The sequence below is a fragment of the Protopterus annectens genome, chromosome 3.part0, assembly GCF_019279795.1.
Source record: "Protopterus annectens isolate FY-2018-M chromosome 3.part0, PAN1.0, whole genome shotgun sequence".
Lineage (NCBI taxonomy): Eukaryota > Metazoa > Chordata > Ceratodontiformes > Protopteridae > Protopterus > Protopterus annectens.
The window spans coordinates 1,923,893,060-1,923,917,190 of NC_056731.1; the positions used below are offsets into that span (position 1 = coordinate 1,923,893,060).

Sequence of the window (24,131 nt, forward strand, 5' to 3'; positions counted from 1 at the left end):
AGCCGTGTCAACTTTTTAATGGAAGGCCCGAACTTTCTGCTGCACCTCTGGATAGCCAGTCTCTCTCTTGAGGCAGATAGCCTGGAGACCCGCCCAGTTCACAGCCCAGATCTGCAGGCCAAGCCCGATGTTCAGGCCTCCTTGGATCCGAGCATTAGCATGTCCGCAGAGGCCGACCAGACAGACATGTCGGATGTCTGAGGAGAACCAGGGCTAATGATTACTGAAGGGCCTAAGGGGATTCCACAGATCCTTGTTAGGGAAGAGGTCGGTTCTGACCTGATCGAATGTAGGCCTACGCCGGGCCCTCCAACCCTGCATAATACAGACCTGCATGATAAAACGAAACAAAAAACAAGTATTTGTCTCCCCCAAAAGAACCTGCTAGCAATTGGCAGCAATTCACTCAGGGCCTTTTAAATACCCTTATGTCATTTAGGCTTCCTCCAGGCTTTTCAGCCCTATCCCCCACCCAGTACTCTCTCATCACTTAAAAGAACTAGAGAAGAGGATACATCTGAGGAAGAGGCATCTTCAGGAGATGAATCCCTGGCCTACTCTTCTCAGATCCCACCCCCCTACCCCCAGAATTATGCCCCCTCTGAAGAGGAATCAAATGATACAGACTCACCAATGGGAGACCTGTCCTTTGGAGAGACCCTAGCTAAGATAAGAGACCACTTTAAATGGGATAGCATCCAAGTATCTGAAGTACAAAAATTATGACCTATTACAGGTAGAATCACCTAGCCCGTCAGCTATCCCTCCTGCATTGTCTGCCTTTCTCGATGCCTTTGCTTCACAGATTCCAGGCCACCTGCCCCCAAAAAGGCAGGCAGCTTCTACAGGGTCCCAGAGGACTGCAAGCTCCCCTTCCGATGTTCTTCTGCAGACCCTTCTGTAATTTCTGTGGCTTCTGATAAGCCATCAGACTTGCTCCCCTCTACTACCCTCTTATTTAATATGGATAGCAGGATCCTGGATAGACTAGACAAAATTGTATATACTTGTGTCACTGTGGCATCCCGGCCATAAGTTAGCAAACACTTGACTATATTTGCATTGGAATTTGTGTCCCAACTTTCACAGGTAATTGCAGACCTACCTGACTCTGACAATAAAACCTTGGTTACTTCACTGCTTGGTGCATGTTTTTCGTGTTTCACTGTCACAGTCATTACATTTGGGTAATCTGCTGGCAGGTTGCCCTCAGTCTGCCCGAATTCCAAAGTCTTGGGTCCTGCGTCAGTTGCTGCCTCCTCTTCCATGACGTCAGCTCATCAGGGGTATAAAACAGGCAGCCGACGCCATTTTCTTTAGTCTTTCTTGCCGCGCGGTGCAGAAGCAGTTCGCAAGTGCCGGTCAGCCGACTCTTGAAGTTTTCGAATTCGAGTTTCAGAACTGAAGTCTTCACTAAAGCTAAGTACCCCTTTGGGGAAACTTTTTCTTGATCCATACCGATGTCAGTAAAAGTTAATAATTGCATTACTTGTGGGAAGCAAATACCTCATAAGGATTTCCATTTATACTGTGTTCCTTGCCTAAGCCCTGATCATAACGTACCTAGCTGTCTGTTTTGTGCTAGATTTAACCAACGCACTATTAAGCGTCGGTATATCTTTGCTTCAAAATATTTTTGAAACATTTAACTATCCTGAAATGTCGTCTGATAGCAATCCGACTACCGGAGTTCACAAAAAACGCAAAGAAAAGGACAGAGACAGACCGTCGAGGTCCAAAACAGACGACGAAGCTTCTCCTAATCCGGTCACTGGTTTGCCGGTACTCAGTGAGGCACTTTCGCAGCCCCTGATACCCACTACTTTCGAGTCGCAGGCCTCTACCGAGACCCATTTGGAGTCTGGCATGCCACGAGATTCTCAAAGTATTGTACCCGCGGATGTCTCTCCCTCGGATCGGTCCGGAGCCGCTGAGCAGGCATCGGCTTCTGAGGGTGTTTTCAGACCCTTCACAGCTTACAATTAAGCTCACTACAGCAGCAAAGGCAAAGTCAAAAACACCATTAAAGACAAGGAAACAACTACAGCATTCTCCAGAACAGTCATCCATGCCAAAGAAACAGATGCTTAAAGTGGCCGAAGACCTAATTACTTTAATCAGAGGTTCCCATCCCCCTCCTGACAAAAGGCCTAGGCAAGACACTGACTGTGATTCTTCTGACAGGTTTCCATTTCCTCTGATTCCTCTTCTGATCAGGGATATTCTCTCCCTCCCTATGAGGACTCTGATGCAGAAGAGTCCATACCTTCAGCCTCTCCACCTGAGGATTATTCTTTTGGGGAAACCCTGCACACCATGAGGGAGCATTTCCATTCTGAGAGCCAGGATTATTCAGAATCCAGAAAAGGCTCAGAGACTTATTGCCTCAGCACAGGCCACTGGCCATCCCCCCTGTGCTTGATATTGTTGATGATGTTTTTTTCTGAATCCAGTCTGTCTCCTGATTCTTTACCCCCTGCACCAGTCAAGCCAGACAGGTACTACAGGGTCCCTGACTCTCATAAATTTCTTTACAAAAACCCCGCTGCAGACCCAGAAACAATTTCTCAGGGTCCTAAAGGGGTTAAGGCTTCCACTGCTAAAAATCCTGTCCCCTCAGATAGGGATTCCAGAGCTCTGGACAGATGGGGGAAAAAAGTTTACACTTCTGCTACTTTAGCTGTAAGAGCTTTAAACTGTCAGTTTCACATGCTTAAATATCAACAGTACCTCATGCCATTGTTAAAACAGAAAATGGTTTCAAATACAGAAAGTCCTGACAGTAAGGAAATGCAGAATTTATTGCATGCAGTTGAACAAGTGGGAAAACATACTCTGCAATGTGGTTTTGATTCATTAGAGGCTTCTTATAGAGCCGCAGTTACAGGCTCTGTTATTCGAAGGCATGCTTCGTTGAAAGAACAAAGTTTACCTGACTATGTTAAAGTAAAATTATTGGATGCTCCATTACAGCATGATACTTTTAAGGCAGAAGAGGTGTTAAAGAAAATGGAGGATAAAGCAAAGTCAATGCAGACAGTGAAAGATTTCTTACAGGTTCAACCACCTAGATTTAGCAGAAACTGGCCTTCAAAAAATTGGTCCTGTCTAGTGTCAGACAGGCCACAAAGAGGCAGATACAGACGCCCAAGAGGCAGATCTCAGCCCCAAGGCTCCTACAGACCTAAACAATGGGGTGCTTCAGCCCCCAAAGGAAGGGAAGACAAATCACAACCTTATAGGAAATGGTCCTAATGACTTCCCTCTGCAAATGCCAAGCACTTACCTTTTGACAGCACCCCTGGGGGGAAAGCTAGCACTTTTCTCAAAAAATTGGCACATGATCACCCAGGACCAATGGGTGCTGAATATTGTTTCTCAGTGTTACAGGTTCCACTTTCACATGCTTCCAAAACCAAAAGGTATGCCAGACCTGCCACAAAACCAATGGGCAGAGGCACAAAAACAGATTGCTGCTCTTATGGACATGGGAGCTATTCAATAAGTCCCACAGCAAGAACAGGGACAAGGATTTTACTCAAGACCTTTCTTAGTACCCGGGAAGGACAAAGCCTGGAGACCAATACTGGACCTGTCAATCCTAAATACTTTCCTGGATGGTCCAAAATTCAAAATGTTAACACTACAGCAACTTTTGCCCATGCTGGGCAAGAAGGCTTGGCTAGTTACTTTGGACCTCAAGGAGGCATAACTGCATGTCCCAATCAGACAGTCTTGCAGAAGATACTTCAGATATTCATAGCAGGCTCAATGCATTACCAATTCTCTGCACTGCCCTTTGGCTTATCTACTGCACCCAGGGTCTTCACAAAATGCCTGGCACCAGTAATTGCATTTTGCAGACAAAAAGGAATTCAAATATATCCCTACTTGGACGACTGCCTTATTCAAGCAGAGAGCAAGGACATTCTTCTAAAGCATCTGGCGTTTGTAAAAAGATTGCTAATTTGCCTAGGGTACACAGTAAACGAAAAGAAATCAAAACTAGTGCCCTCTCAAGAGATAATATTCCTGGGTGCAAGCTTAAATACAACTGCCCAGATGGCTTATCTCACGCCAGACAAACAAAGGCAACTGACTCATTACTTTCAAATGATGGCAACAAAAACCCAGCTCCCTGCAAGAAAAATTCTGCAGGCCCTGGGCTTCATGGCATCCTACATTCTACTGATTCCATATGCAAAACTGCATATGAGGAAACTACAATGGTATCTAAAAAGTGTTTGGACTCAGCATTGTCACAGCCTGGAGACAATCTTAACTTTAATTCCCTGCCTACAACCGGAGTTTCGATGGTGGTCCCAGGCCTGCCACCACAACAAGGGGCAGCCTTTCACCTTACCCACAGCCAGGCAGACAATAACAATGGATGCATCGGATTATGCCTGGGGGGCACATATGGCAGGAAAATGTATTTAGGGCACGTGGCCCAAGGAACAAAGAGATGCTAGCTGTACAGAATGCCCTGACAGCTTTCAAGGACCTAATACATCCAGGACAATTATTAATAAAGAAGGACAATACCACAGTTATGTGGTACATAAACAAGCAAGGGGGCACACATTCCTACCCCCATTGCAGACAAGCCATGGCTTTGTGGAATGCAGCACTGACCTATCAAGTACATCTGCAGGCACAATTCCTGCCAGGAACAAAAAATACACTGGCAGACGAACTAAGCAGAAATCTCATGGATCCTCACGAATGGAAGCTAAATCCACAAGTGTTCAGCATGATAACGAGAAAATGGGGGCACCCAGACATAGATCTTTTTGCCTCCCCTCACAATTACCAAATACAGAAATTTTGCACAAGAACTTATCACTCACAAGCATGGAAAGTGGATGCTCTATCATTCAGCTGGAAAGGCCTGACAGTCTATGCCTTCCCTCCGATGCCTCTTCTCACCAAGGTGCTACTAAGTCAGACAAGAAAGGACAAAAATTATCCTGATTGCCCCAGACTGGCCACGCCAGCACTGGTACCCAATCCTAAAGAGTTTGTCTCAAGGCCCAGCTTGGCTTCTACCTCAAATTCATCATCTTCTGACACAACAAAACAATCAGATTCTGCACAGTCAACTCAGAACCTTAAACCTGGCAGCATGGCAGATAATGTAGCCACTCAGACTGCACCTCTCTCTAAAGCAGTTATGGATGTCATTTTAGAAGCCAGGAGGCCCAGCACTAGGAAATCTTATGCAAGGAAATCTTATGCAGAAAAATAGAAGAGATTCTGTTGGAACCAGGCGCAAGGGCTCGAACCACTTGTCCCTAATATACCTCAGATTTTACAATACCTAACTAAGATGCTGGACAAAGGCTTATCTTTCTCATCTATTAAAATCCATGCCTCTGCCATTTCAGCTCATTACAATATGGAATCTCCTATTTTTTCACATCCTCTCCTACGACAGTACCTCAGAGGGGCAAAAAATATAAGACCCCCAAGGAGAGCACCAGTACCTACTTGGGACCTCAATTTTGTTGTAGAAAAACTCACACTGCCTCCTTTTGAACCAGCCAGCACAGCTGATCTAAAATTCTTGTCATGGAAAACTGCTCTGCTCCTAGCAATAACTTCAGCAAGAAGAGTCTCAGAGTTACAGGCATTAATGGCTGTGGAACCTTTCCTCATTTTTCATCAGGACAGGGTTTCTCTTAGGACAAACCCAACATTCATGCCAAAAGTGGTCTCCAATGTAGCCTTAAACCAAACCATTCATTTACCTACTTTTTACCCAAATCCCCAGAATAAAGGGGGAGAGACTTCTGCATGCTTTGGATATACACAGACAGCTATGATTCTACTTGGACAAAACAAAAGCTTTCAGAAAAACTGAGCAACTGTTTGTAGCATATGCTGCAGGATCACAAGGAAAGCCTATTACAAAGCAGACAATCTCAAAATGGATAGGACACTGCATCTGCTTCTGTTTTGCACAACATGGCAAATCAGTGCCTAAGGGTATTAGGCCTCATTCTACCAGAGCAGCAGCCACTTCAGCAGCTTTCCTCAGAGGAGTACCAACCAAAGACATTTTAGTAGCTGCAACCTGGAGCTCAGTGCACACTTTCACCAAGAACTACCACTTACCTCTCTACTCTAAATCCAGAGCAGGCTTTGCCACTGCAGTTCTACAGGGCTTGGTAGCTTCTCCAAATCCAATTTAGACCCAGCCACCCAACCTCAGCTTTGGGATTCTACCCAAGTGTAATGACTGCAACAGTGAAACATGATGAACATAGTAAAGTTGTGTACCTACCATAAATGTAGATGTTGGAGTGTATTCACTGTTGCAGTCCAGGTTACCCACACACCATCCCCCTTTTTTTCATTGCTGGGACTTTTCTGTACTTCTCATCTCTATACTACCTATGTGGTGTATTTGCTTGTAGATGCAGGAAATGCTTATAGTAATATATGCATGTTTTTTGGCATAATTTTATCTTTCCAGCCTTCCTTTCTCGGGGCACCTGACATCTGGGGCAAGAAAAACTGAAGAAAATGGTGTCGGTTGCAACTTTTATACCCCTGGCGCACTGACGTCAGGGAAGAGACGACAGCAACCGACGCCGGACCAAGACTTTGGAACTCGGGCTGACTGCGGGTCGCCTGCCAGCAGGATAACCCAAGTGTAACGACTGCAACAGTGAATACACTCGAACATCTACATTTATGGTAGGTACACAGCTGTACTTTTGCCTCCCCTCAGAATTACAAATAGGACAAATTCTGCACAAAGACTTCCCACAGTCAAGCTTGGAAAGTGGATGCCCTGTCCTTCACCTGGGAAGGCCTCTCAGTTTATGCCTTTCCCCCTCTGCCTTCTGCTAAAGATCAAACAGGACAAACCAAGGACAATACTGATTGCACCATACTGGCCACACCAACACTGGGTACCCTCTCTTGCCCAGTATGTCTCTGCTGGAACCATGGCACCTTCCTCAGTCCCCTTCCCTGCTGTCCCAGCATGAGGGGCAGATTCTGCACCCTCAACTTCAAACTCTGAACCTTGCAGCCTGGCTAATTCCTTGAGCTCGCCAGTGACATCCCTCATTAAGCAGGTGCTAGATGTCATTCTGGAGGCAACGAGGCCTAGTACTAGAAAATCCTACGCTGAAAAGTGGAAAAGATACTGTTCCTGGAGCCAGATTCAGGGTATGGGCACACCGGTGCCCAGCTCACCACATATTCTTTGGTACTTAACAGAGATGATCCACAAGGGCCTTTCCTTCTCTTCGATTAAAGTTCATGCCTCTGCCATTTCAGCCTATTATAATACTGAACCACACCTCTTCTCTCACCCCCTGCTAAAACAATTCCTTAGAGGGGCCAAAAATTTAAGACCACCCAGGACAGCCCCTACTCCAGCATGGGACCTTAACTTTGTATTGGAAAAGCTCACTCTACCTCCTTTTGAGCCAGCTGCAACTGCAGAGTTGAAATTCCTTTCATGGAAAACAGCCTTCCTTCTGGCCATCACTTCAGCAAGAAGAGTGTCTGAATTGCAGGCCCTCATGGCAGTGGAGCCATTCATCATCTTCCATGCAGACAGGGTGTCCCTCAGGACCAATCCTTCCTTTATGCCCAAGGTGGTGTTTAGTGTGGCTCTTAATCAGTCCATTAATTTGCCTACTTTTTTCCCAAATCCGCAAAACAAAGGAGAATGAATACTGCACTCTTTGGATGTGCACAGGCAACTTAGATTTTATTTGGACAGGACTAAGCCTCTCTGAAAATCTGAACAGCTGCTAGTTGGCTTTGCTGCAGGGGCAGATGGGAAGGCCAAAGCAAATCATTTCTAAGTGGATAGCCCATTGCATTCATTTATGCTATAAGCACCATGGCAAACCTACCCCACAGGGGATAAGATCACATTCCACCAGGGCTGCATCTACCTCTACAGCCTTTCTCAGAGGTGTCCCTACCAAGGACATCCTAGAAGCTGCTACCTGGAACTCTGTACATACCTTCACCAAGTATTACCACATGCCTATTTTTTTCTAAATCCAGAGCTGGTTTTGCCACTGCAGTTTTTCAGGGCTTAATAGCTGGTCTTAATGCTCTCCAACTTCCTCCTCCCTTCCTTAGCTTTGGGAATCTACCCAAATGTGATGACTGCAACAGTGAAACACGAAGAACATAGTACAGTTGTGTACACTTACCATAAATGTGGATGTTCGAGTGTATTCACTGTTGCAGTCCTGGTTACCCTCCCTCCAGCCCCCTGACTTCTCTTGGCGATACATTTCTTCTTGTTTAGTGTATTTCAGCTTTCTGGTGTATTTGCTTTTTTTTGGAGGTGTAACTTAACATATAATTGCTTTCCATTATGGGGGCACCTGACATCTGGGACAAGACAAACTGATGTAATGGCGTCGGCTGCATGTTTTATACCCCTGATGACCTGATGTCATGGAAGAAGAGACAGCATCCGATGCAGGAATCCATGACTTTGATATTCAGGCTGGCTTAGGGATACCTTCAGGCAGATAACCCAAATGTAATGACTGCAACATGAATACACTCGAACATCTACATTTATGGTAAGTCTACACAATTTACTTTTTGACCTGCTTGCATGAATTGCTCATCCGCTGGTTTAGCTTACTCTTCAGTAAAAGCTCATATGTCAGCCATATCTGTCTGTCTACCTCTATTTCCCTTTTAGCTAGCAGATTTGAGGCAAAACAATTTCTTAAAGGCCTCCCAGGAAACCTTTTTCACCTCCCAGTAACCTTAACTTTGTTTTGAAAAAGCTGACTCTTCCACCCTTCGAGCCAGCTTCCTCTGCTACTCTTCAGCACTGTTGTGTTACTGCTAGCCTTAACTTCAGCCAGACGAGTGTTTGAGTTACAGGCCCTTGTGGTATTGCCACCCTTTCTGGTCTCCCTGTGGACAAACTCGTCATTTATGCCCAGGGTAGTCAATGACCTATTTCTCTAAATCAGTCCATACACTTGCCCACCTTTTTCCCATGTTCTTCGTGTTTCACTGTTGCAGTCATTACATTTGGGTAATCTGCTGGCAGGTTGCCCTCAGTCGACCTGAATATCAAAGTCTTGGGTCCTGCGTCGCTTGCTGTCTCCTCTTCCATGACGTCAGGTCATCAGGAGTATAAAACATGCAGCTGATGCCATTTTATTCAGTCTTTCTTGCTGTGCGGTGCCCAAAGCAGAAGCAGTTCGCAAGTGCCAGTCGGCAGACTCCTGAAATTTTCGCATTCAAGTTTCAGAACTGAAGTCTTCAACTAAAGGTAAGTACCCCCTTGGGGAAACTTTTTCTTGCTCCTTACCGATGCCAGTAAAAGTTAATAATTGCATTACTTGTGGGAAGCAAATACCTCATAAGGATTTTCATTTGTACTGTATTCCTTGCCTAGGCCCAGATCATAACATGCCTTGCTGTCAGTTTTATGCTAGATTTAACCAACACACTAGTAAGCGTCGGTATATTTTTGCATCAAAATATTTTGGATCCAGATTAATTACCCTGAAATGTCGTCGGTTAGCAATCCGACTACCGGAGTTCACAAAAAAACGCAAAGAAAAAGACAGAGACAGACCATTGAGGTCCAAAACAGACGACAAAGCTTCTCCTAAGCCAGTCTCCAGTTCGCCGGTATTCAGTGAGGTGCTTTCGCAGCCCCTGATGCCTGCTACTTTTGAGTCACAGGCCTCTACCGAGACCCATGCGGAGTTCGGTATGCCGCAAGATTCTCAGAGTATTGAACCCGCAAATGTCTCTCCCCGGCTTCTGAGGGTGTTTTCAGGCCTCAACATTTTTATATAAAAGCGACGCCAGCTTCAAAAACAAGATCAAAACCATCTTCTAAGTCTAAAAAACTGACGCATGAGCCACATGCTCAGGCCCCTATGCCTAAAAAACAGATGATCAAAAATTCTATACCACCCTATGAGGATTCTGATGCAGAAGAATCCATCCCATCTGCATCTCCTCCTGAGGATTATTCTTTTGGAGGAAACCTTGCATACTTTAAGGGAACATTTTCATTGGGAGAGTCAGGATTTCTCTGAATCAAAAAAGAGGCTTAGGGATTTCCTTCTTCCTCAGCATACGCCTTTGGCTATACCTCCTGTATTAGACATTGTTGATGATGTGTTTTCGGAATCAAGCATGGCTCCTGATTCCCTACCTCTGGCACCTAGAAAGCCAGACAGATATTACAGGGTTCCCGACTCCCACAAATTTCTATTCAAAAATCCTGCTGCTGATCCTGAAACTATCTCACAGGTTCCCAAAGGTATAAAGGCCTCTGCAGCCAAAAATCCTACCCCCTCTGACAGAGATTCCAGGGCGCTGGATAGATGGGGAAAGAAGGTTTATACGTCTGCAACCTTGGCAATTAGGGCCTTAAACTGCCAGCTTAAATATCAACAGCATGTTATGGACTTATTGAAACATAAAATGATGTTGATTTCTGATTGTGTGGAAAACAAAGAATTACGGGAATTATTGTATGCAGCAGAACGGATTGGAAAGCATACTTTGCAATGTGGTTTTGATTCCTTGGAGGCCTCTTGCAGGGCCACAGTTACTGGATTTGTGATAAGGCATGCCTGGCTCAAGCAGCAAAATCTTGCCTGATCATGTTAAAGCTAAATTGTTGGATGCCCCTTTACAGCATGATACTCTGGTAATAAGGCAGAAGAGGTTTTAAAGAAAGTGGAAGACAAAGCTAAATCTATGCAAACTGTAAAAGATTTCTTACAAGTGCAGCCACCCAGATTCAGTAGGCACTGGCCTACTAAAAATTGGTCCTTTCCTGTGTCCAACAAAGCCTCTCAAGGCAAATGCAGGCACTCAAAAGGCTCTAGATACCAATCACAGGGTTCTTACAGGTCAAAGCAATGGGGTGCCTCCACCTCCAAATCTGGAGGAAACAAAGCACAACCGTGCAGTAAGCCGTCTCAATGACTTCCCTCTACTATCACCAAGCACTTATCTTTTAGCAGCCCCCTTGGAGGGAAAATTAGCACTTCATGCTCAAAATTTGGCAGTTTGCAATTACCCAGGACAAGTTGGTATTAAACATAGTATCCCAGGGGTACAGATTTCATTTCCATACTTTGCCATTTCCAAACGGTTGGCCAGATCTGCCACAAAATCAATGGGCAGAGGCTCAGAAGCAAGTTGTCCCTCATGGATAATGGGGGCTATTCAACCAGTACAGGAAAAAGGACAAGGTTTTTATTCAAGACTGTTCCTGATACCCAGAAAAGACCATGCCTGGCGTCCAATACTGGACTTATTGATTTTTAAAACCTTCCTGCACATTCCAGAATTCAAAATGCTGACTTTACAACAGCTACTGCGTATGCTGGGCAAGAACACTTGGTTAGTGACTCTAGACTTGAGAGGCATACCTGCATATCCCAATAAGGGAACCGTGCAAAAGATACCTCCGCTTCATAGGTTCATACTAGGCTATCTGCCCTAGGGCATTTATAAGCCTAGCCAGAGTGTGTTTGGCTTTCGCCACCCATTTTAAATTAATTTTGCTATGCCCTTTTTCGAGGTTAGTATACTGTGCCTCTGTCTAACAGTGACACAGAAGTGATACCCGGGGTAAACCTACGATCTCCCATCCACTCATCAAGATTCCTTTTGAAGCGAGTCAATGAGGGACTCTGCCTAACCTGGACTGGGATTTTATTCCAGAGTGAAGGGAGCCTCTGGGTTATGAATCTGTCCCTCCAGCATGTCCTATTTATTTCAGTGCTGAGGTTCAAGTCTCGAGCGTAGATCGATGGGATTTGGATTTTCTGAGGTGCAGCATGTCCATTAATTCGGTTGGACATGGCTTTATACGTCCGGCACAGATTGCCTCTGAGCAGGCGGTATGCCACTGAGTAGAGCTGGCGTTTCTTTAACCGGCAGCATATGGTATCTGTTTGAGCCCTTTGATCCTCTTGGTGAGGTACTTTTGGGGTCTTTCCAGTTGCTGCAGGTTTCTGGTAAGGTACATCCCAAAAGCGGCATTGTACTCAATTATGGGCCTGATGAGGGATGAGTAAAGAGGCACGATGACCTCCCCTGATCTAGATGTGAATCCTTTCATGATTAGGTGGGCTATATAAAATGTTTTTCTAACCACTTTGGCCACGTGGTTGTCAAATGAGAGATTGCTATCAACTTGGGTCCCCAGGTCCCTAATTACGTCTTCTGTACTTAATGGATTACCACCTATGTGATAATTTGTGGGCACTTTGGTTTGCCAAAGGGATGACTATACACTTTTGCTTAGCTTGAGGCCATGGCTCTGGTACCAGTTGTCTGTTTCTATGAGGCCCTTTTGGAGGATGCTTGTGTCGGCTGGAGAGTCGATTATGGCACCCAGTTTGCAGTCATCTGCGAACTTGGTCAGCCACCCAGTTTGCAGTCATCTGCGAACTTGGTCAGCCACAGTCCTTCCGTGTTGGCCTGTACCTCCGAGAAATATATACCGAGCAAGAGAGGTCCCAGGACTGAGCCTTGTGGGACGCCACTTGTAACTGGTTTGGAGTCTGACATGGCTCCAGCAATTCTAATCATGTGGGTTCTGTCCTTGAGCCAGTTTGCAACCGATCTAGTGACATAGGGGTTTATATTTAAGCTGGTGAGCTTATCTATAATGCCCGAGTGGGGTATTGTATCGAAGGCTTTACGAGGTCCAGGTAGGCTGTGTGGACCACCTTCCCTGCCAATGGCCTTGGTGACTGTTTCAAAGAAATCGACCAGGTTTAAGAGGCAGGATCTGCCCTTAACAAAGCCGAACTGGGTAGGATCCAGTGTCTGTAGGTCTCCAATATTTTTATTTATGAGGTCCATGATGATTCTTTCCATAGCTTTGCAGACCAAGCTAGTCAGGCTTATGGGGCGATAGTTTCCAGGATCTGTTGAGGCACCACCTTTGTGGAGAGGGACCACTGTTGCTGTACGCCACTCTTTGGGTACATATCCTGTAGTAAGGCTGAGATTGAACAGTAGTTTTATGTTTGGGTTTAGCTCTTCTTGGAGTTCATGTAGGATGCAGCCCGGGACACTGTCTGGTCCCATTGATGCTGTGTTTCTTGCTTTGGAGAGGGCAGCTCTTACCTGAGCATCTGAGATGTCAGGGGGCAGCACTCTGCTGGGATAGATATTTGCCCTTTTGGTGGGGAGGGGGGGGGGGTTAGTTTGCGCTGAACCTGTCAGCTAGGATGTTGGCAATGTCTGTGGGTTCAGTGTATTTTTTGTCATTTTGGACTAATTCTGAGCATATCTGGGAATTCCCACCCATGTTCCTAACATGACTAAAGAAAGCCTTGTGATTACCCTTAGTGTCCTTTGCAATTTTTCTCTCGAAGCTGGCCTTAGACGATTTTATGAGTGCCCATAGTTTTTTGCTAATACTGATCAGAGATGCCTTCCCTTTTTGGGATTTTGCTCCATCATGTAGTATCTTCCTCCTTCTATTGTATAGTTTGTTTATGGCTGGGGTCCACCAGACAGGACGTCTGCCTTTGGAGGATTGGGTCTTGGTTTTATTTGGGATTGCATGATCCATGCATTCCTGAAGGTGTTCATAGAATGTGTTTATAAGGATTCTGCGGTCTGGGCCGTATTTTCCACAGGCCCGGGGGCTTTGAAGGATTCCACCTCGGTTTTGAGGAGTATGAAATTTGCTTTAGAGAAGTTTTTCACTGTGGTTTTCAGGGCAGGGGGTGGAGTCGAGATGTGAATATCCAGTGATATTAGTTTATGGTCTGATCTTACCAGTGAGGGATACACTTTTGGTCTGGAGCATAGAATCCCCATGTTGGTGATAAGGTTTTATGCATTACCAATTCTCTTCATTGCCCTTTGGCTTATCTACTGTGCCCATGGTCTTTACAAAGTGCCTGGCACCAGTAATTGCATTTTGCAGACAAAGAAGCATACAAATCTATCCTTACTTGGACGACTGTCTCATTCAAACAGAGAAGAAGGGCATTCTTCAACATCTGGCGTTTGTAAGAAGGCTTCTAACATGCCTAAGGTACACAGTAAACGAAAATAAATCACAACTGGTACCCTCTCAAAAATAACATTCCTGGGTGCAAGCTTGAATACTACTGCCCAGATGGCTTACCTTACGCCAGACAAACAAATGCAACTGACTATATACTTCAAACAGATGGCAACAAAAACCCAGTTATCGGCAAGACAAATTCTGCAGGCTTTGGTGTTCATGGCATCCTGCATTCTACTAATTCCATATGCAAGACTGCATATGAGGAAACTTCAGCGGTATCTAAAAAGTTTATGGAGTCAACATTGTCATAGTCTGGAAACAATGATTCCTCTCATTCCCTGCCTACAACAGGAGTTTCTTTGGTGGGCAGAGACATGTCACCAAAACAAGGGACTGTCATTCACTCTACCCCCTGCCACCCAAACCCTAACTACAGACGCATCAGACTATGCTTGGGGGGGGCCCACCTGGTGGGGAGATGCATTCAGGGCATATGGAACCCAAAACAAATGCATCTGCATATCAACCAGAAAGAGATGCTAGCTGTTCAGAATGTCCTGACAGCCTTCAAGGACTTACTTCATCCAGGGCAACTAGTGATAAAGACGGACAACACCACAGTTATATGGTACATAAACAAGCAGGGGGGTACACATTCCTATCCCCTTTGAAGACTAGCCGTGGCATTGTGGGACACAGCCTTGACTTACCAAGTACATCTTCAAGCTCATTTCCTGCCAGGAAAACAAAATACTCTGGCAGACTACCTAAGCAGAAATCTTATGGACCCTCATGAGTGGAAACTGGATCCACAAGTCTTCAGCATGGTAACACAGACATGGGGGAGCCCAGACATAGATCTATTTGCCTTGCATCAAAATTATCAACTGGACAAATTCTGCACAAGGACTTATCACAGACAAGCATGGAAAGTGGATGCCCTATCCTTCAGTTGGAAAAACCTATCAGTCTACGCCTTTCCTCCTCTGCCTCTTCTCCCCAAGGTCTTACTGAAAGTCGGACAGGAAAAAACAAAAATTATCCTAATTGCTCCGGACTGGCCTCGCCAGCACTGGTACCCAGATGTCCTTCAAGGATGCATCTGCAGTCCTTACAAATGGGGTTGTCCTGTCGTCAGGCAGCCCTTCGGTCGGCCGGATTCCAAAGTCTGGGTCTGGCCTCGGCTGGTGTCGCACTTCACCCGACGTCATCTCTGCTGGTCTTCGGGTATAAAGGCATCAGCCAACGCCATTTTCCTCAGTCTTTCTTGCCGTGTGGCGCCCGAAGCAGAAGCTGTTCGCAAGTGCCGGTCAGTCAGATCCAGAGATTACTACTACCGAATACTACTCAAGACTTCTAAAAGCTAAGTACCCGTTGGGGACTCTTTCTTGCCTCAGCCGATGTCAGAAAAAGTGAATAACTGTTTAACTTGTGGGAAACAAATACCTCATAAAGATTTCCACTCTTACTGCTTACCTTGTTTAGGCCCAGACCACGAAGTAGCAGCTTGTTTAGCCTGTGCTTCCTTCAACCCATTTAACGCTTAGGCATCGGTCGGAGTTTGCTGAACAGTTTTTCGCTCAGATTTTATGTACATTATGCCGCCGGATCCTCCGACTTCTCAAATTGTTAAAACACAAAGAAAAGGACCGACACTCGGTCCGCGGTTTCGCCGAAACCACGGTTAAGCAAATCTGAGTGTCTCGGTTTCGCCAAACCGAGCAAACGGGTCAATCTACAGCGAAACCATGACTACTACCGAGGCCCTTCTACCCTAGTTGAATCGGCCTCTGAAGTTTTGCCTACTAATGTGGTTTCTCCAGAATTATCGGACACCATCCCTTTGGATGTCTCTACCCCAGCACATGGTGCTGCTAGGCCTCCTGCAGCCATGTCTATAAAGGCCTTTGCGAGGGCTAAAGCAGCCAAAACTGCTAAGTCTGTGCCTGTTAAGCCCCCCTCTCACAGGCCCAGTTCCAGTTCCCAAATGCTTACTCTGGCAGAGGATCTCATCTCTTTAAAGGGATCCCAATCTCACCCAGACAGGGCCTCTCAACCTCCAGAAAAGAGACCTAGAGCAGAGCCCCCTGAGCCACTGTCCTCAGATGACTCTTCTGATGATACAGACAATACAGACCATCCAGAGGCTCCTTTTTCTACTCATGAAGATTCAGATGCTGAAGAATCTATTCCTTCTGCCTCTCCACCAGAGGAATTTTCCTTTGGGGAAACCTTACATGCCATGAGAGAGCAATTCCAATGGCAGGGACAAGATTTCTCAGATTCAAGAAAAAGGCTTAGGACATTTTTACACTTACCGCAACATAGGCCCTTAGCTATACCTCCAGTTCTTCCTGTTGTGGATGATGCATTCAATGATGTTTGCACTGCTCCTGATACTTTACCTCCAGCCCCTGCCAAGCCCGATAGGTTTTACAGGGTACCGGACACTCATCACCACTTATACAAGGCTCCTTTGCAGATCCTGAGACTATCTCCCAGGGGCCTAAGGCAGTAGCCGACCTCAGCAAAACCCTCTCCTTCTGAAAGGGAATCCAGGTCCTTAGAGAGATGGGGTAAAAAAGTATACACCTCTGCTACTCTCTCAGCTAGAGCTTTGAACTGTCAGTTTCATATGATCCAATACCAAGAGTTTTATGCTTGATCAGTTAACTAAGAAACTGTCCTCTGATGATTCCTTAGATAAGAAATATGTTCTAGAAATGGTGAATAACATTCAGCAGGTTAGTAACCATTCTTTAAAATGTGGCTATGATGCACTGGAGGCTTCATTTAGATCAGCCATGACTGGCACAGTTATAAGAAGGCATGCATGGTTGAAAGAACAGGTCTTGCCGGATCATGTTAAAGCAAAGCTATTAGATGCTCCTATGGATAAGGTCAGTCTATTTGGTTCTCCTGCCCAACAAGTATTGAAGAAAATGGAAGAGAAGGCAAAATCTGTACAAACAGTTAAAGATTTCCTACAGGTTCAGCCGCCAAGGTTTAGCAGGAACTGGCCTTCCAAAAATTGGTCCTTTCCAGACTCCTCTAAAACTCAGAGAGGCAGGAATAGACGTTCCAGAGGCAGAAATCAATCCAGAGGAGGTGCCTACAGGGGACGCCAGTGGCAAGGCAATAACCAACGAGGCACAGATACAACCACTACCACTGCAACAGGACAATCACAGTGACTTGGCTCACACCGCCTACCAGGGAACAAATATCAGCACCCTTAGGCGGAAAGCTAGCCTTATTTTCAAAAAACTGGCACTACATCACAAGAGACAAGTGGATTTTGCAAACTATAGACCAAGGCTACAGGTTTCATTTCCACACCTTACCAGTAAAAAGAGGAATGCCAAACCTACCACCAAATCAAAAGACAGAAGCTCTAAAACAAATAGCTCAACTAACAAAGATGAGAGCTGTGGAAAGGGTACCACCTACAGAACAGGGCAAGGGATTTTACTCCAGGCTCTTCCTAGTACCAAGAAAAGAGTAAAGTTGGAGACCTATTCTCGACCTGTCCGCCTTAAACACATTCATCATTGTTCCAAAATTCAAAATGCTGACCCTACAGCAACTTCTTCCCATGCTGGGCAAGGAGTCTTGGCTGGTAACTCTAGATCTCAAGGAGGCATACCTGCACCTCCCCATACGACCAAATTGCAGAAGATACCTCAGATTTCTTGCAGGATCAGAGCATTATCAATTCTCAGCATTGCCCTTGGGCTTATCTACTGCGCCCTGAGTGTTCACGAAATGCCTGGCATCAGTAATCGCTCATTGCAGGCTTCAGGGAATCCAAATTTATCCATACCTGGACAACTGCCTGATACAAGCGGACAACAAAAGCAAGCTGACACAAGACTTACAAAGAGTCATTTGCTTACTACAAGCCCTGGGATACACAGTCAATTTGAAAAAGTCAAGACTGATACTATCCCAAACAAGAACATTCTTGGGTGCAGAATTGGACACAGTAAAACAGATGGCATTCCTAACTGCAGAAACAAGAACAACTTCCTCTTTACTTCTTGACATTAACAAAGCAGAACAAACTAACAGCAAGGAAAGTACTGCAGGCCTTGGGCTTCATGGCATCCTGCATAATCCTGGTCCCCCATGCCAGACTGCATATGAGAAAGTGACAGTGGTACCTAAAGAATTCATGGTCTCAACACAGGCACAGCTTGGTAACCGTATATCCACTAATCCCATGCCTGAAACAAGAGTTCCTATGGTGGGCTCAGGCATGCCAGTCAAACCCAGGTTTGTCCTTCCACAACATTCAAACAAGCCAAACCATCACAACGGACGCCTCAGACCTCGGTTGGGGGGCCCACATGCTGGACAAGTGCATTCAAGGCTTATGGACTCCAGATCAGCTGCACCTGCACATAAATCAAAAAGAAATGCTGGCAGTAAAACTAGCAATCCAGAATTTCAGACCATTCCTCAAAGAAGGCCAATTGATGATAAGGACAGACAACACCACAGTCATGTGGTACATCAACAAACAGGGAGGCACTCATTCATACCCCCTATGCCGAATGGCTCTGGACCTATGGAATATGGCTCTGAGCTACAACATGCAGTTACAGGCAATATTTGTACCGGGAAAAGAAAACATCCTAGCAGACATGTTAAGCAGAACTACCTTGGATGCTCACGAATGGATGCTACACCCGGTCATCTTCAAGGCCATCACAAAGAGATGGGGAAGGCCACATATAGACCTATTCGCATCCCAGCTCAAGAAATTCTGCACAAGGACATACCATCCACTTGCTTGGAAGGTGGACTCTCTATCCTTCAGTTGGAAAGGCCTGACAGCATATGCATTTCCACCCCTTCCTTTGATGCACAAGGTACTACTGAAAATCAAAGAGGAACGTCCAAGGATAATTCTGATAGCTCCAAATTGGCCAAGACAACATTGGTACCCATTGCTGAGGAGCATGTCTCGGGGGGAAACGTGGACACTGCCCCTGATTCCTTTGATGTTAACTCAGAGCGACTACAACATCCTGCATCCAAACCTGAAAACTCTGCAACTGACTGCCTGGAACATTACATAAGAGCAACTAACCCAGATTTATCCCAAAGGGTCAAAGACATTATCCTTGAGGCCCGCAGACCTTCAACAAGAAGGAACTATGCAGGAAAATGGAAAAGGTTTGTCATTTGGAGTACTGAAAGAGGGAAAGATGTGTCAAAGGTAGATATTGCCAACATCCTGGAGTATTTGGCAGAGCTTCTCCATACAGGCCTGTCCTATTCCTCCATCAAGATACATGCATCAGCTATTTCTGCAGAATACAGCTTGATCCCCTGTCTTCTCACATCCTCTACTCAGGCAGTTCCTGAGAGGAATTAAGAATGTAAAACCTCCTAGGAAACCACCATTACCAGCATGGGACTTGAACTTTGTGCTAGAAAAATTGACACTCCTCCATTCAACCAGCAGCAACAGCAGAACTTCAACACCTATCCTGGAAAACTGCTTTCCTACTGGCAATTACTTCAGCAAGAAGGGTTTCAGAACTACAGGCTTTAATGGCAGTACAACCCTTCCTAATCTTCCATCAAGATAGAGTATCCATGAGAACTAATCCTACATTTATGCCTAAGGTGGTATCCAGAGTGTCTCTAAACCAGGCTATCCACCTACCTACCTTCTTTCCCAATCCACAGAACAGAGGGGAAAGACTGCTGCATACCTTGGATGTACATAGACAGTTGCGCTACTATCTGGACAGAACCAAGGGCAATAGAAAAACTGACCAGCTTCTAGTAGCTTATGCAACAGGAAGGGAAGGAAAAGCAATTTCCAAACAGACAATCTCCAAGTTGATAGGAAATTGCATAAGATTCTGTTACTCCTACCATGGAAAGCAAATTCCACAGAACATAAGGCCTCATTCTACAAGGGCTACAGCCACTACCACAGCTTTCTTACGAGGAGTGGCTACCAAGGACATTATTGAGGCGGCTACTTGGACCTCCGTGCATACATTTGCCAAGCATTATAACTTGCCTCTATACTCTAGATCCAGAGCAGGGTTTGCCACTGCTGTTTTGCAAGGGATCCTAACTACACCATAATTCTTCTTCCTCCTCCCCTAGTTTGGCTATGGTATTCTACCCATTTGTAAGGACTGCAGATGCATCCTTGAAGGACATAGTACAGTTTTGTACCTACCATAAATGTAGATGTCCGAACAGGATAGCATCTGCAGTCAGGATTACCCACCTCCTTCCCTCTGTGGTACTCCTAGGTATTTGCCCACCTAATAGCTAGCTGGGGGGGGGGGATCTCTTATGGTGTATTTATTTGTATATATGTACATACATGCTTATTTTTTGTGTTTGCCTTCTACTTTTTGGAAACATTGGCATTTACCCAAAATTTAGCTATCCAAGAGGGCAACTGGCATCTGGGGCAAGAAACACTGAGGAAAATGGCGTCGGTTGATGCCTTTATACCCGAAGACCAGCAGAGATGACGTCGGGTGAAGTGCGACACCAGCCGAGGCCAGACCCAGACTTTGGAATCCGGCCGACTGAAGGGCTGCCTGACGACAGGACAACCCCATTTGTAAGGACTGCAGATGCTATCCTGTTCGGACATCTACATTTATGGTAGGTACAAAACTGTACTTTCTAAGGAATATGTCTCAACTCCCTCCTTGGTACTCGCCTCAAATACCTCATCTACTGTCTCAGCGGAACTGTCAAATTCTGCACACTCAGCTCCAAACTCTGAACCTGGCAGAGCATGGCTGATCATGTAATTATTCAAATGACACCTCTCAGTTAATCTGAGATGGATGTCATTTTGGAAGCCAGAAGGCCTAGTACTAGAAAATCTTATGCTGATAAATGGAAGAGATTCTGTGCTTGGAACCAAGCACAAGGAATGGACACAGCAAAACCAAATATTTCTCACATTTTTACAATACTTGACTGAGATGCTGGAGATGAGCCTATCGTTTTCTTCAATAAAAATCCATGCCTCTGCCATCTTGGCTCATTACAACATGGAGCCTCCCATCTTTTCTCATCCTCTGCTAAAACAATAGCTTAGAGGGGCCAAAAATTTAAGGCCTCCAAGATGATCACCAACTCCTGCATGGGACCTCAATTTTATGCTGGAAAAACTCATCCTGCCTCCTTTTGAACCAGCAGCTACTGCGGATATAAAGTTTTTATGCTGGAAAACAGCTTTCCTTTTGGCAATCACTTCAGCAAGAAGGGTTTCAGAACTACAGGCCCTCATGGCTGTGGAGCCTTTTATTACATTTTACCCGGACAGCGTGTCCCTCAGGACCAATCCTTCCTTTATGCCTATGGTGGTATCCAGTCTGGCTCTTAACCAAACTATTCACCTGCCAACATTTTACCCAAATCCGCAGAACAAGGGGGAGTGGATTCTGCATTCATTGGACGTACACAGACAACTAAGATTCTACTTAAACAGGACCAAATCTCCAAGAAAGTCTGAGCAACTACTGGTGGCATTTGCTGCAGGATCAGAGGGGAAGGCTATTTCAAAGCAGATTATTTTTAAGTGGATAAGCCACTGCATTTGTTTCTGCTACTTGCATCGTGGTAAATCGGTGCCCAAGGGAATGAGGTCACTTTCCACCAGGGCTGTCTCTATCTCAGCAGCCTTTCTCAGAGGAGTTCCAACCAAAGACATTCTAGAAGCTGCTACTTGGAGCTCTGTTCATACTTTTACAAAGCATTATCATTTGCCTGTCTTCTCTAAATCCAGGTAGGATTTGCCACTGCAGTTCTGCAGGGCCTTATAGCCACTCCTAATGCTATTTAGTTCCATCCTCCCATCCATAGCTTTGGGATTCTACCCAAGTGTAATGACTGCAACAGTGAAACACGAAGAACATAGTACAGTTGTGTACACTTACCATAAATGTAGATGTTCGAGTGTATTCACTGTTGTAGTCTGGGTTACCCACCCGCCATCCCCCTTTTTCTAGAACTTCTCTTTCCTTCACTGTATTCTAAAGCCTTTATGGTGTATTTGCTTTTAGATGAAGGTAAAGTTTATGTTGCTAAAAGTGCATTTACATATATGTTGCTGTTTATTTTTATACATACATACATACATATATATTATTTATATATATATATATATATATATATATATATATATATATATATATATATATATATATATATACACACACATAAATTTGTGCTCCCCATTTGGGGGGGCACCTGACATCTGGGGCAAGAAAAACTGAATAAAATGGCATCTGCTGCATGTTTTATACCCGCAGGACCCAAGACTTTGATATTCAGGCCGACTGAGGGCAACCTGCCAGCAGATTACCCAAATGTAATGACTGCAGCAGTGAATACACTCGAACATCTACATTTATGGTAAGTGTACACAACTGTACTTTCTCCCCAGAACTCTGACAGGGTTCTCCATACCTTAGATGTCCACAGGCAGCTTAGATTTTATTTGAATAAAACCAAGGCTGTTAGAAAGATGGATCCGCTTTTTGTTTCTTACTATCCCAGGGCTCTGGGACGGCCTATGTCCTATCAGACTCTTTCTTCCTGAATTTCCAAGACTATTTCCTTCTGCTGTACTCACCATGGTAAGACCCTTCACCTCCCTGTTAGGGCTTATTCCACCAGGGCTGTTGCCTCATCTAGGGCCTTTTTTCAAGAGATTGGACACTCAGTTCTTGAAGGAGCTACATGGATCTCGGTCCATACCTTCACAGAACACTACAAATTAGATGTAATTTCTAAATATGGGACACCTAAAGTTTCCTCTTGTGTGTGGTTATAGCTGGACTTAAGGACTGCACCCATGGGCTACTACAGCTTATCATAATTTCTTTTCCTGCATAGACATATCAAGGGTACCAGAACTAGTCAGAGATTTGGAAAGCATGACTAGGCTTAAAAAGGCCCTTGTGGTCATTGGTCTAGTAAACACCTATGAACTAATACCCAGCATATGCAGTGGGTTGTTTGAGAAATCAGAGGTATGTGGGGTAGACATCCTCAGTGACGCCTTGGTGAATGTAGTAGTGCTGTCACTTCAGCTTTCCCCCATGTAGGTTCAGGAAATGAAGCAGGACTTCAGGAATTTAGGAGCATGTTCACTGCTAAGCCAAAGTACACTGAACTAATAGAAAGTTATGTGGACACAGGAACCCAGTGGTCAGTCAAACAGACGGTCATTACAGAGTGCCTGAGCAACTTAAGTAGATGACAAGGGGCAGAAGGAGGGGATATTAAACCTGAGGGTAATGGATGAATCCCGTAGTTTCTGTTCCTCGCCTCAAATAAAAGTACTAGTGCCTCAGGATTTTTGTAGAACAGAGAAAACGAAGTAGTCACACACAACCTATTCGACCACCTGTTTCTTCACAAACCAGTAACATCACTTGATATTGTGGATCCTCAGATATACAAGTTCCAGCACCCTACGTAATCACCTTTTTAGGGGGCAGGTATTGCTATGGAGAATTTGAAGATGCCCAAAGTGTAGTAGCGGGTCAGAGTAAGCTATGTGGATACAGTAGTCCAGGCGAAGTGCATTTTCATCACATTTCGCAAAATCTGTCCCAAACATTTGTAACAATGCTTTTAAAATGGCATAGTATGGGTTGATTCAGATGTCATCAGTGCAGCCCAAGACAGGTTGTGTTGTAGATTTCTTGGTAGAGATGGTCAATTTCCAGTGAGCTCATAGGACCACTCTTTTTTTGAATGGGCCTTCCTCACTGCCTCAGACTTGCATTTGGTATTTTTTCTAATGATTTACCATGTTGAATGTGCAGGTTAGTAAACAAGTGAAGTTACACTATTCATACTGTGTTTTTAAACATCTTTGTACTTTGTGAAGTGATGCACCATTAAGTTAGTTTTCAGGATGTCTGATCAACACTAGTTTATTTGCGACATCATAGGCTAGTGACCTGAAATGAAATGCTGTCATTTTTCCAGATCATGGTTAAATGATATATATCAATGTGTATGTTGTACATGAGAACATATGGTTTATGTAATATAAGAAGAGAAGATAAGAAAGTTTGCAGTAAATATTTGATTTCTGCTT

At 44.9% G+C, this 24,131-nt stretch overlaps 1 protein-coding gene across 1 annotated transcript in view; it reads left to right on the forward strand.

Moving 5' to 3' along the window:
- The window catches only part of TBRG4 (transforming growth factor beta regulator 4), a 1,565,288-nt gene that overhangs the window by 663,470 nt on the left and 877,687 nt on the right, over positions 1 to 24,131 (forward strand). The gene's annotated exons all lie outside the window — the stretch shown is intronic.